This window comes from Eurosta solidaginis, chromosome 1, assembly GCF_040869045.1.
Source record: "Eurosta solidaginis isolate ZX-2024a chromosome 1, ASM4086904v1, whole genome shotgun sequence".
NCBI lineage: Eukaryota > Metazoa > Arthropoda > Insecta > Diptera > Tephritidae > Eurosta > Eurosta solidaginis.
The window spans coordinates 338404990-338419411 of NC_090319.1; the positions used below are offsets into that span (position 1 = coordinate 338404990).

The following is a 14422-nucleotide window of genomic DNA, read 5'->3' on the forward strand; positions in this document are numbered from 1 at the left end:
TGTCATTAACTATTTTCTTATTTTGTTATATTTTTTTTATATTGTACTACTTGGAAAATTGTACGTATTTATAAGAAAATAAAAAATATACAATACAATACAATACAATGCAACTCCATACTTGTTAATTTATTTATTTTATTTCGTACGGGCTAAGCCTATCTATTTAGTAAGTAAGTAACGTTCCCTGCAATATCAACGCATCAACAGCGCACCTTACAGTTTTAACCCAACTTATGTTGAATTTTGCTGGTATATCATAATTTAAAGCAGAGGGGAGAGTGCCCCACCTGGTGCTACACTGTGTATATATGTTTATTAATTCATGAGAGATTTAACATCTTATTGTTCCTTCCACAAGCTGGTGTTAGCAAGAAAGCGAGTAGAAGACTTCTATAGAATGACACTGATTAAATGATTCCTTTAATACCTTTAGGTAAAATGAAAATATTAAGAGCTTCTCTTTCTTAAGCGCTCAAATGATAACGACACAACCTGTCAAGTGCGATTTGACGCTGACATTGGATCATTGCTCAAATGTCAAAGTTTCAGTATGGCATATCGCGATGACATACACAAAATTTCTTATACGTTTGTACGCTGTAATCATATCGTATGAGGGAATTGTTCCTTTTTCAAAAGAAACATATTCCTTTATTACATAAAATTTAACAGGGGTTGATGCTATTTTAAAGGAATATGTTAATGCGTGCCGATGACGCCGATTCAATTCAATTCAAGGCGCTGAGTAGAGTAACATTTTCACGAGGTTGCCAGCGCAATTTATAGCTTATCCCACCCTATTGTCAACTTCATTTTCCTATGAGGAATGCTGCTTATTTAGCAGGCGAGTACCATTAACCATCGATAAAAAACCTTGGGAAGTCTCATTATTGCGACAAGAAGTAGAAGCCGATTCAAGGCTGGCATTTCCAGAAGAGTGAAATAGTTTTTTTTTTTATTATTATTTCAAAAGCGTTCTTTGCGTGCTTGTCTCGAAAAATACATTTTATATATGGCAGTGCTTGTTCACCGACATTTCGCCGTCCCTCTGTAAGCCGGTACGGCGTAGAAGCCGTTCCTAAACTGTTCTGCCATATAAGTAGTCGGGCGCTATGAAGTTCGCCTATCGCTATCGACAAGGAGCCTACTTTAGTGGTGACAATGATTGAAATTCAATCACTACAATGGCCATAATACCACAAACAGCATACACACAATAAAATAACGCACCGTGCAATATTGTTCTATACTTTCGGTTCCTGGTTAGCTGCAACCCCATTTGTAATTTACAAAATGACTTCGTTTTCGGTTTAATCTTCAGCTCAAATTTAATAAATGCGTCCCTTTGTAATTTAAATTATGAGTTTGAAATTTTACAACAAAATATCAACACCATACCAAGTTATCGCAATATAGAAAACAATTACGTGCACTCACAAAAGATTATTTTTCTATTTCGAAATTTTGTTTTTGTAAGCTTTGCTGCTCTTATCACTAATTTTTTAACATTAGCAAGTTGTTAAGCTTTTTGAGCTTTGGTTTTTGGAAAGCCATTTTCTCTCCGCACAGGAAGTTTCTCTTTCTTTGTGTTTTTATATAAAGAGTTTAAACGATTTCCAATCTTCAGAGCGACCTTTTAAAGTTTAGTAAGTACATTATGGTGCTACGTTTGAGACATTATTTTTTCGCACTCTTTTGTCAAAAATTATTTCAAATTATTTACGTTTAATGTGTCCATAAAAACTACTTATTTTGCTATGTAGAAATAATCTCTTCTTTAAAAAGAAATTTTCAAAAATGTATAGCCATCTAGTAATCTATTTAATCAAGTTCCAATTTACTTATTACCATAAAATCAATAAGATTTCTGACTTTTAGTATTAAATTTAAGTTTTAGCCCTTAAAAGTATGCTGAATTATCAATTAGCATTGGCTCTAATTTTCCTTCGTTTAATATATGAAGAAAAAAAATATAAATTTAAACAATTTGGTGATGATTTCCACCAAAGAACACTTCGAAGTCAGTCCAAAACGGGTCATTATTTTTATTAATTTACTTTTTTGTTTATTGTGTACCACGAGTGTATAACATAATCCCGACATACAAAATCCCAGAAAACACAATCCTGATAGGACCAAATCTCGAAAAAACCCGATAACATGTAAACTATGACACAAAAGATACACATATTCGCTATTGTTTTATTATTTTAGAGACCTCTGCACAGCATCACTTACCATTTACCACCGGCTACGCGATCCACAGTATTTCTGTGCAGAACACCTTTTTGAGTAGATGACCCTTGGTCACGCCTCAAAAAACTTCCCTTAACCTATCCAACATTGCTACTATAACCAGATAAGCGATACACGACTAAAAACGCTACTCTAAGATGTTATGTTTAAAGCTAATGAGTGAGAAAAAACAACTGTCTTAAACGAAACACTCTAACGGATACATATGTATTTGTCCAATGGATTACCAATGTCATCCAATCCAACACTTTATTAAAACAAAATTTACTTTGATATACAAACTGTCCTTTGTATATCTGCTTTGATAAGTTAATAACTAATCTCAGATGTTTGTAATTCGTGCCAAGGAAACATGTCACTTTCGAGGTTCCCCCCCATAAATTCATAAAAACAAACTTCAGAAACACATTAGAACTCTTTTTTCAGAAAGCCAAAATTCAGAGACAAAAATTTAGAAATCAAAATTCAGAAGTCAAAAGTCAGAAGTCAAAATTCAGAGTCAAAATTCAGAAGTCAAATTTCAGAAGTCAAAATTCAGAAAGTAATCAGAGAGCAAAAACATTAAATTTTGCGCAAATATTAATATTTTTTTTGCTCTCTGATTACTTTCTGAATTTTGACTTAAGAAATTTAACTTCTGAATTTTTTTTTCAGCCGTCTGGTTACTTCCTGAACACAACAACCTCGAAAGAAGGCGTTATATCCAATCGACTTTTGGATGTACTATTTAAAATAGCACCAAATTGTGTTAAGCCCGAACAAATAATTCTATCGAAGGGTGGCACAACGTCATTCGAAGTGCGTTTGGGACACACCCTAACAAAATAAAAATACCCCGGCCAGCGTTTGTTTAATATTGTAAATTCATTTGTTGTTGCTGCTGTATTAACGATAAATACAATCCCCGAAGGCTTTGGGGAGTATTATAGATGTTGATGGTCCTTTGCCGGATATAGATTTGTACGTTCCGGTAACAAATCACCATTAAGTTACTATCCCCACTATCTCGAGAACGATTAATATGACCACATTAAACCTTCTAGACCATACCGCCATGACACCCCCTGATACCATGAGGAACTTGGGGTCGCCAGAGCCTTGCATGCTAAATATGTGTATGATACATTCATATTTGTAATAGGATTCCCCTCGCGTAGGTAAGGTTGACAATTGGGTTGCGGAACCTTTGCAGCTAGTATTGCTCTTATCAACCGCTTGAATCCCTGTAAATTCATTTGAAAAATATAAACGCGAAAACGATTTAGGCTGGGTGCGAGTTCGCCCAAATTTCAAGTACCTAAACTAATATTCCAGTGAAACTTTCAAGCTCTGCAATAATTTAGTTAAAAATCTGTAGGAACTGTGCGAGTTAAATTGACAACCTAAATTATTTTTTATGCTAGTAAAATGATAAGAAAATTTTACATTTTTCCCGTTTGCATAAATTTGGCAAAAAATAAAAATTAAAATCAATTTCTATTTTTTTGTTCAAGTTTGACATTTCAATTTAGGTTGAAAAGTATGCTAAAAAAAATTCAAAATTTTTCCTTTTGCACTGCTTGCCGACAGTTTGCAGTGATCAGTGATTTAGGATTTTTGTGTATTTAGGTAGCAATTTAGGCAAACCCGCACGCAGCCTTAATTAATTACATGCTTGCCATTGCGCACAATTAAAAATTTCAGATTGTGCTACTTACTCTTTATATGTACAAAATATCTTCCAAATAAATAAACGAGAGAAACATAATCTTTTTTCTGTCGTCTGATTACTTTCTCAATTTTGCCTTCTGAAATTTGACTTCTGAATTTTGACTACTTAAATTTGATTTCTGAAATTTGAATTTCTGTAAAAAGGGTTCGGAATAATGTTTTCTTAAAAAAATGTGTTTCTGAATTTTTGTTTTCTAAATTTAATTCAAATAAAACTACTGATTTCTCAAATAAAACTATTTTCAAATTAAATACAACTTATTTTAAATCAAATGAAACTTTTTTCATTTCCAATGACACAATTTTCCAATCAAATACAATTTTTTTCAAATCAAATAGAACTATTTTTAAACCGATTAGACGATTTCGAAAGTCAAATTAAAATTTTTTGAAGTCAAAAGAGAATGTTTTCAAATCAGATGAAACTTTTTTCAAATTAAATTAAACTTTTTCCAAATCAAATGAAATTTTTTCAAATCAAATGAAAATTTTCAAAACAAATGAAACTTTGTTCGTATCAATTGAAACTATTTTCCAATCAGAATAAACTTTTATCAAATCAAATGAAACTTTTTTTTTAAATTTAATCTTCCAATCAAATGAAACTTGTTTCAAATGAAACGTAATTTTTTTCAAATCGCATGAAACTTTTTTCAAATCAAATCAAACTGTTTTCAAGTCAAATGAAACTTTTGCAAAACGCAGCCCTTCGTTCTTATGCGCCAGCAATAATATCTCACATCGAGTATAGTTAGGTTTGGTAGTGACGAGTCCTTGTCTTTTTTAATATGCGTACGGCCATCGTACATTACAAGAAAATTAGTTTATCGCTTTACGCTTGGCGTTAATGAGCTTTTGATAGAGCAAAAGTGGCGAAAACTCGAACCCTAGCGCTAATCGGGGGTAATTTCAGTCAGCACTGGCTTAATAAGACTAGATGTAATTGGAATATTATCCGGCAAAGCCTCTGGATGTTCGGGCATACCTACGTCCTCAGATTAGTTGTTGTGCACTCGACTCTGGTCATTATAATTATGGGAACTTGACTCACTTACCAACAAACCAAGGCATCCGCTTATACAGAATTGTTTTTTTTTTTTTTTTTTTTTTGCAAAGACAATATTTGCTGTATTTATGACTAATTACATAGCACAATTATACACATTCACACATTGTGATAAGAACTGTAAGGAGTTTAGCACAATGAAGACATCATACCTTCATTTCTATCTATTGAACCTGCCTTCAATCACATAAATTCAATTCAGCACTTTTACTTTCGGTAACTTTCAAGTTAAGAATTAGCGCCAACACTTTAACAAAAACAAATACTCATAAACCAGCACGAACATTGGACAAAGTGGCCAACATACTTCACAAATGAGATACTCATACGCAGTGTGTAACCCTGCACATGAGTACTTACATACATACACAATGAAGTGCTGGAAAGTAGTGTTTGGTATTTATGGTATTCGGAAAATGATTTACCATAATGATGATTCTGTATATACAAAGAGTTAAATATGTATAGATATGTGAAATGCTTAAACTCTCAATGTACACTTATCAATAGCTAGAAAGCTTTATAAAGCCTTTTAGAATGAGGTGTTGAGAGCGCATGAACAGCACACAGTTCAGAGAGTGTTTACCAATGCAATTATTCATTAGTTAATTGTGGTTAAAATATTGTCTATGTAATCATGTATGTACATATATTGGGGACACTTGCCAAAAAATCTTGTTTTTATCCGCCGGAATTATAAAGTTAGAAATATTTGGATTATGTCTAGGTTAGGTTGAATTGGCCGTTCAAGAAAGATCTCACATAGACTGAATGTGTCAATTGTGTTACTTAAACCTGTTTGACGGCCAAACGAAAAATACCCTAATTAGGCAATTGGCAAATTGGTAAATACTAGAAGTTGTCTTTGCTCTAGCTTAATTGATGTCTAGAGATCTGGCAACTCTGCCGCCATTATCTTGAGGCTTGACCTCGCGAGCGCAGGACACGAACGCAAACAAATGTATTGCAGCGATCAGCATCAAAGCCAGTTTCTGCGGCATAAAGTTTATCTGCATCTACACTCGGGCAGAGGTGACATCCGACAGGTATAACGACTTTTTTTTTATAACCTCGAAAGGACTGCCTCCGACATGACATGATATCAAAATCATGATTGGTGACTTTAACCCTAGAGTGGGCAAGAAAAGACGCTTTGGGCTTTCAGTCGGAAAATTGAACTTCGGAGCACTTCCAAGCGCTTGAGGTTGATTGAAATCGCCGACGATCATCTGTTCGACCAAGTTTCAGCATGAAAAGATAATCAAAGCAAGTGCGAAGTATATGAGCGTTATTGTGAGCTACGTCTAGTTAACAATAGACCTGTGGGGCGCGTATGAGGAGAATATAGAACGATACTGAAGCCAGAGCTGATTTGATATTTCGATCTACACACAATTAAAAAGGCCACACATAACTTCTCTTAGCCTATCTAGTTTTAAAGGCTTTACGGATATCGCTTATCGACATTAGCTTATAAGTGACAGCGTGCACCACTTGGGTACCAATATCACGCGTTCATCTTCAATTTTTAGACCGCTAAGCTAGTTCACTATAATTGATATTGGCTTGCCGTTATCGTTTAGTGCGGTGCCGATAGGGTACAAATCGGTCTTCGGACTGGGCAGTTGCCTCGTTTCATATCGTCGTCAACTTTTACAATTGCCACTTTTGAGGATATTAAGATACTTTCCATGGACTCCTATAAGGCACCGTCCTATTTGTTCTTCAGATATCATGGTTAGATGAACTGTAGTGAATTATCATATTTCCGCCCAGAGCGTGGAATCAGTAACTGATAATTTTTTCAAAAGGCAGTTTGAGGCCACTGCGAGTGAGGTCACATAATTCCTAGCAATTCTCAATCTGACGTTGTTAGAGCTTAGTGATTTGATAGCCACCGGACTATTAGGATAAATATAAAATTACCCAACAGTTATAGTATAAACTCTGCAGTCTATCGCAGCCTTAAAAGCACCGACCCCTCTCTGATCTTACTTACTTACATAACTGGCGTTTCACCGTTTAAACGGTTATGGCCGTCTAACAAGGCGCGCCAGTCGCCTCTTTTCTTTGCTAAGCGGCGCCAATTAGTCACACCAAGGGAGCCTAAATCGTTTTCCACCTGGTCCTTCCAGCGGAGTGGGGGCCACCCTCTACCTTTCCTTCCAGAGCCGGGTTCCGATAGAAATTCTTTCTTGGCTGGAGCGTCAGCTTTCATTCGCATAACATGGCCTAGCCAGCGCAGCCGCTGCATTTTGATTCGCTGGACTATGTTGATGTCTGCGTAGAGCTCGTACATATCATCGTTAAATCTTCTTCGGTACTCACCATCGCCAATACGTAGAGGTCCATAAATCTTTCGAAGAACTTTTTTCTCGAACACTCCCAGAGCCGCTTCATCTGATGCTGTCATGGTTCACGCTTCTGCACAATAAAACAAGACGGTACGATAAGTGACTTGTAAACGTGTAAATAAACGAAGTCTTTTACTATTACCAATCTGATCAGACAGCTTAAACGCTCGGCTGTCACAGAACTACTAGCTGCCATGTTAACAAGAGAAATGAAATTGAATTGCATATAGCAATCATAGCTTGAACTACATGGGAAAATTTTGGCAAGATAGAAGTTCAACGATGTGGTTAAGAAAAAAAAGGTCATCTATCCCAAAAAAGAATGACGGCGGAATGTAGCGCCAGAATGATGTGTGCAATTAGTATGCCGATCGCGAACCTTGGTCTTGTCTCTTTAGAGATATGAGCAAATGTGTGTATCTAATGTCGTAGGCTTTGTGCATAATCTCAGAAATTTTACAGCCTCGCGCTTTTGTCTAAATCTTTCCTTCTTGATGGCTCATATTCAGCTCCTGTCCCATTTTGACATCTTGCAAAGGGAGTGTTTTAGCGATTAAAACAATAAGAATTACAATTTCGTTAGATCGTTACATTAAATTAAAACAAAAAATTAATGTAAGGTGCAATCTACCTCCGAGAAGATGTAGCCCGAGTTTTTCTTACAATATCCGTCGTGGTACTTATTTTCTCCATAGCAGAAATACACTCGAAGTATTTCCCAAACCACTGCCGAGGGGCGACTTCGATGAATTTTTTTTTTCAAATTGAAATTATTTTTTCTAAAGATTTTGCTGTTGATTTTCCCGGGTCTTGAACCAAACTTTCGCAATGGATTCTTTTATGTCCTTGGGTCATATATGTAATATGGCTTGAGAATGTAAAAATAGTTATATGGATCTAAGCGATAACCGCCTAAGTCACGCGTCAAGTACCCGACTTTGGCTGTTATTGTTTGTTATTATTTTTAGATCCCACTTGAGGTTTTTATTCCGCAACGATACAACTACTACAAAAAGTATTTAAAAGGAAATAAACAAATTTCCGCTCTCTTGTTGAGTAGTTGCAGCATTTGCTCAGAAAAATTGCGAATCAATCACCTCAGTAAAATGAGGAGTCCAGCAGCACTGATAACAAAATCATAAATCAGACACCTTTGTAAGGGCATCCATACTCACATACAAATCTTCTCAAATGCTCTCACAAAATACGCTGACCTTTACTCATTTTTCACACTTTACATTCTCCATTTTCTCAAACTATGCATACTCGCTCATTCTGCCTACTGCTGCTGAGCGCATGGAAAATGGTAGCTTTTCACTGGAATTACGTCAGCTTTTTGCTGTTAATATTTTGTTGGGCTTTTCATGCCGATTTTCTTTTTGACATATCAGTCGATTCGCGTTGGCCGTGCACAAAAGCTGCTTTGAAATCATTAACTAAAAATTCTTATCACCATAAATCGCCCGCAAGTTAGCCGTGCAAAAAAAATTTCGCTCCCGCGCCGCTATAGAAACAAGATATTGCTATCGCCGCCAAAACCACCATCGCTTTCACTGTTACGAATTTTGTGTTAGCGTAAAGTTAACGTGACATCGTGCTACGACTTTTCTTTATTCAAAGAAAACGTTAATACGAACATACAAAGGCTTTGTGGATTTCTTGTTCACCTTCAAAATCTTCTACACGCTTTTTTTCGTTTCCGCTATACTTCGCGCTTCTCTTTTTTACGGATAACGCGCTTTCCGGCTATCTATCCGGTTGATAACATTTGAGACGAACTCTTTTATCGTATTATTGACGCTTTGCCGCTTCTTGCCTGAAATTGCGTTGCTCTTGTTGCATTGATTTTAATCAAATAATTGTGCATTGATTTACAATTCGTTTGCCCATCAAAATCAAAAGAAATAATTGTGTGCCCAGTCATTGAAGATCCTCAATTATTTTGACTTATCGGTAATTTTGAAAATTTTTCGCGTTAAAAGCCGCCGGCTACAAAATAAATCACTTTGCTGTTTTTGCTTCGCGGTTATGTGCTAAATTATTTTTTGTTTATTAGAAAAAAAAAATAAAAAATATTTATAAAAATGTGTTTTTCGGTACACTAAAACTGTTTTGTTTTTTGCTATCTCTTCAAAGGACTCGCAAGTACTTATTTGCAATATAGTCAATCCATGCCTTAAGAAATAACCTAGATATAAATTTCCACAGAACACAAGAAAAGAAAGAACCGAGAACTTTTTAAAAACCAAGTACTTTTTAGCGACCGGGTACTTTCAAAGAACCGAGTACTTTTCTCTGAACTGGGTATTTTATAAGAACCGGATAATATTCGTTGTTCCTAATCCCAATTCATAGAAAAGATATTGTTCGTTTTTAGAAAGTTTGTCAAGGTACAGCGTCCTCGAAATCTGTGCTATATCATTAATTCTACCGACTTTTCATAGTCGTTAACGAATAAATTGAAGTTTTGCATGGATTGCCTTTTGAAAATTTGTACAGAGATCACAAGCTTCCTTAAAATATTCAATTGAATTTAAAATCAAACAGTCCGAGTTTAGACTCCAGCTAAAATTTAGAGTGCCAGGTTGTCCGCTTACGCTGAGATAAGTAAAAAATGTTAAGTTATCGAACAAAGTGCCAAGGTCAAACTCTAGTCAACTTTAACTGAAGTTTAAACTCAATCTGAAACACCGGTCCTAAAATTGCATATAAAATTTAAATTTCAAACAAATAAACGGAATTTAAAGTTTGCACTTATTACCTAATACTAAGCCGACGTTAAGTTGTGTCTAGTAAGTGCCATTTATGTTTTGCGGGGGACCAGATGACTGTGTATTTTCTGTGTTCGAAGCATTGTCAGTATCGGGAGAGGCTCCCTCTTGCTAGCTTGAAAAGTATAGTTCTCTTTTGGCGAAAAGATAATGCCTTATAAGGAAGTTGAGAGAGCTTTACGCAGACACGCAAACACCTAGAAACCAGAGTTGGGCATAGTGCACTAAGAATTCCTTACTTGTTTACCTAATTGGCGCTTAACCACTGTCATGGTAGTAAAACGACATAAAATACTGGAAAAACAAACAAGGTCTTCCCATACTTACGCTTCGATGAGGCACTTAGAGCTACAATGTAAGTGGAAAGTTGACGCAAGAAGACACAAATGGCAAAAGAGGCGATACACGGACACATTGTTCCATAGTAATGTAAGCAGTAGAGTTCGCCGTATACTGCGCTGAACCGGAAGTAAGCAAATCCTACACAAGCTGCAAGATCATTGTAGTGCTTTTCAGCGAAAGGCAGCAGTCGTGACCAAAGAAGTTTTAAATGGTGTTGGCCGCACAATAAGTCACACCAGCCCCTTCTTCATTGAGCTAACTGGCGCCAATTGATAATACAAAGGGAATTGAAATTGTTTTCCGACTGGCCCTTGCAATGAAGTGGGGACCGCCATCTGCCTCTGTTTTTAAAGGAGCGTCAGGAAAGACTGCCTTCTTGCTGGAGCATCGTCTTTAATTCGCATGATATGCCCTTACCAGTGCAGCCGCTGTATTTTAATTCGCTTGGCAATGTTGATGTCACTAAGGACTAATTGTTTTGTGGTAGTTGATTTTTTTACTAATTGAAACATTTTTATTGAAAAAAAATTGTTAGCAGTGTTTTCCCCATTCAATACGCGTGACCACTCATTAAATTGCTGTAAAATCTGTTTAACGGAAGTCCAGGGAAACTTGCAGTTTCAACGGTATTGTACCTCAGAGATGCTGGTGTTAGAGGCGGGCAGAGTTTTTTTTACTATCAACATCATTAACTGGATCCTAACCGCCTATGTTAGCCGTTTCTTTTCAAGACTTCGTCCATTAGCATACATGGGCCTAGCTATTCGATGTCCTTTCTTCATATATGCAAAAAATTTCGAAATTTTTTTAATAACACCGATATTTGCCAGCAGGGGACTGGAAGACTTTCACTGAGTTGGGAGAAACGAGAAGACTTGATCTTTGTTTGCACATTCCTCATTATAATGACTTTGGCAATCATTCATCGCGGGTTCCAACAGAAACACTTTCTTGGCCGAAGCATCATCTTTCATTCGCATAACGTGGCCTAGCCAGCGCAGCCACTGCGTTTTAATTCGCTGGACTATGTTGATGTCTGCGTATAGCTCGTACAGCTCATCATTAAATCTTCTTCGGTACTCGCCATCACCAACGCGTAGAGGTCCATACATTTTTCGAAGAACTTTTCTCTCGAATACTCCCAAAGCCGCTTCATCTGCTGCTGTCATGGTCCATGCTTCTGCCCCATATATCAGAACGGGTAAGATAAGTGACTTGTAGAGTATGATTTTCGTTCGCCGAGAGAGGACTTTACTTTTCAATTGCCTACATAGTCCAAAGTAGCATTTATTGGCAAGATTGATTCTTCGCTGGATTTCAGTGCTGATGTTGTTGCTAGTGTTGATGCTGGTTCCCAATAAACTATAAACTTCTTCTAACATTTAATATACAAAAATACTCTTCAGTTCGAAATAAAACTGTTATGACCATTTGTAGCATAGAGGACACCATAGTCGTTGAGCGTAAGTCATAAAGAAATTTGATAACTGACTGTGAAATATTGCTATGCGATGCGTGTACCATTTACATATCATTTATTTCTTACATTTTCTTTTTTTTCCTTTTTCTATTTCCCACTTCGTTAAACAAAGAAGTTATAGAATTAGAGACTAGCATGCTCAGGAATTTATTCCTACCTTGATTGGTTTACCTTTCGCTTCGAAGGCACATTTTATATTTCCTATTACTGTTCTGTTTACACAAATCCTACTTACACAGTGCTGGCTACTAATACTTATATGTTTTCCTCCCCCGGAAGGAAAATATAATGACCGCGTCACACTAAATTTTCTCATATTCAAGAGTATCGATGCAGAAGCGAACAAAGTCGCAATTGCGCAAGATTTTGCGTTTGTAAATATAAACAGAACTTCAAACTTTGCAGCCGAAATGTCAAATACATCTTCGTATCCTCTTTATGTAGCAAAAGTTGAAAACTGCCGACTTTTGTTGGATGGCTGGATTTGCCATTCCTCATAAAAATATACGTAATCTACTCATCTGTCAGCGCACGTTGTTGCATTAAAAATCGTATGTGTCGGGACCTGTAACTAATAAAGAAAGCTAAAAATTGGCTTATGATAAAAAATAAACTGAAAAAATATTTCGATTTGGTTCTTTTTCAATTTCACAGACAGAGTTAATGCTATGATAACGATACATGACTTAGCAACCAGTTATTTTTTATTGAACTGAAAACAAGTCCAATAAATATTTTAGGAAAAACTGAAACAAAGCGATGTCAGGATGGACAACATTGTGGATAAAACAAGTGCGACATCTTATCCGTCAACTGCCTGACAGTGTGTTCAATATGGCTACTTTTTATCATTTTGACAGGGTGTTCAACATGGCGGCGCATAGGGCCGGGTATCTTCATCGGGTGATAGAAAGGGATACAGAATGAGACAGCGATAGTAAATTACAAATCAGGTGACCCATTCTATTTGTAATTTTGACGTCTATGCAGAAGTTATCTCAGTTGTTTTATCCACAATGGTGGACAAGACCACTTCTGTTTCGATAAAACATTGTAAACCTCTTTAAAGCCTTTTCTCAGGATTTGAACCCAAACTCCTGTGATGATTGATCTGCTATTTTGTTATATAACTTTTTCCCAATTGGCTTTCGCTTCGTATATTTATAGTTTCATATAGAACATATTACTTTAGACTGAGTAGGCAATTCAAAGAAAATAAGATGGCTGTGGGAGTGTTCGAGAGAAACGTTCTCCAGATGATTTATGCTTCCGTTCGTGATGCCGACGGCGAGCAACGAAGGAGGAAACAGGGATGATGATCAGTATACATTTATGAATATAGTGCAGTTCTCTGACTATATGAAAGGCAGAGCATTGCTTTGGTGTGTTGTTAGTATTCTCCATCTTCCACATCGAGAGTCTTGGGTTAAACTCCCGGGAAAAGTTACATTAAAGTTTTAGAAAAAAGTGGTTTTTCATTAAAACGGATGTTTCTAACCGAGATCGCCCCACGTCAGTGATTTGGCAAACATTCCGAGTGTATTTCTGCCATGAAAAGCGTTTCAGTGAAAGTTCATCTGCCTTGAAGATGCCGTCCGTAATCCGACACGTCCCGCAAATTTTTTTTTGGAAACATTAAAGGCAGCATGAAGAGAAGCTTGTCGTAAATCTATTAGGGGGTATATTGCACTAATTGCAAAATTTCTTTGTGTGACAGGCAGAAAATTTGATAAATATCGGCACGTTTTTTCGCCGTGCCTATTATAATTTTTTTCAAGGCCTAGAAGATTCGTCGGGCTCATATAAAATCGCTTCGAGATGCTCGCGGTAGTAGCATGATGCTAGTTTCTGAAACGTACTGAATCTATATACGACAAAGGACCATCGCCATCGATAATACTCTCCGAAACATGCGTGAAGTGGGTTTTTTGCTATAAAAAGATATGCCGAGATCAAAAATATCACACAAAAATTTTAATACTGCTTGGAGAGAGGTAAGGGCCGTCGCACAGGGCTCAAAATTAAAATATTCACATGGTAAAGAAGTGTCGTTCATTGATTAAAGTTCAGATTTTAATATATTGAGTGTTCATAGAGCAATCTAAGTGCGACATGCTTTAAAGTCCAGATATTATTTTTCAATAGAAGCTTCTTCATTTTAACTCCTTTTACCCCATCCCTTAACAGTATGATAGAGTAAAAAAATGTTTAGTTGATATCTTTGAATTTGGTGTAAGCGTTTGCCGTGACAAGACGGGAAAAATAGTGTGACGAATTTAGTGAAATTCCGCTTATTCCAAATCTTCTGCTAACGTTCGAAATACTAAGCTGTTGAATAAATAACTCCAATATTGAATAATGCAAAAATGGTCTTTATTAGACTACTTGCAAATAACACTTATACTCCGCAACTGATACCTTGCTTAAATCAAACTGATTG

At 36.3% G+C, this 14422-nt stretch overlaps 2 protein-coding genes across 12 annotated transcripts in view; both read left to right on the plus strand.

The window, feature by feature from the left end:
* LOC137237929 (uncharacterized) overlaps positions 1 to 14422 on the plus strand; it is a 636630-nt gene that overhangs the window by 421450 nt on the left and 200758 nt on the right. The window lies entirely within an intron of this gene.
* The window catches only part of LOC137237936 (uncharacterized), a 49033-nt gene continuing 43405 nt past the window's right edge, over positions 8795 to 14422 (plus strand). For all 3 annotated transcript variants that reach the window (XM_067762322.1, XM_067762323.1, XM_067762324.1), the window contains exon 1: positions 8795 to 9342. The gene's annotated coding sequence lies outside the window, so the exon portion shown is untranslated. The remainder of the gene's footprint in view (positions 9343 to 14422) is intronic.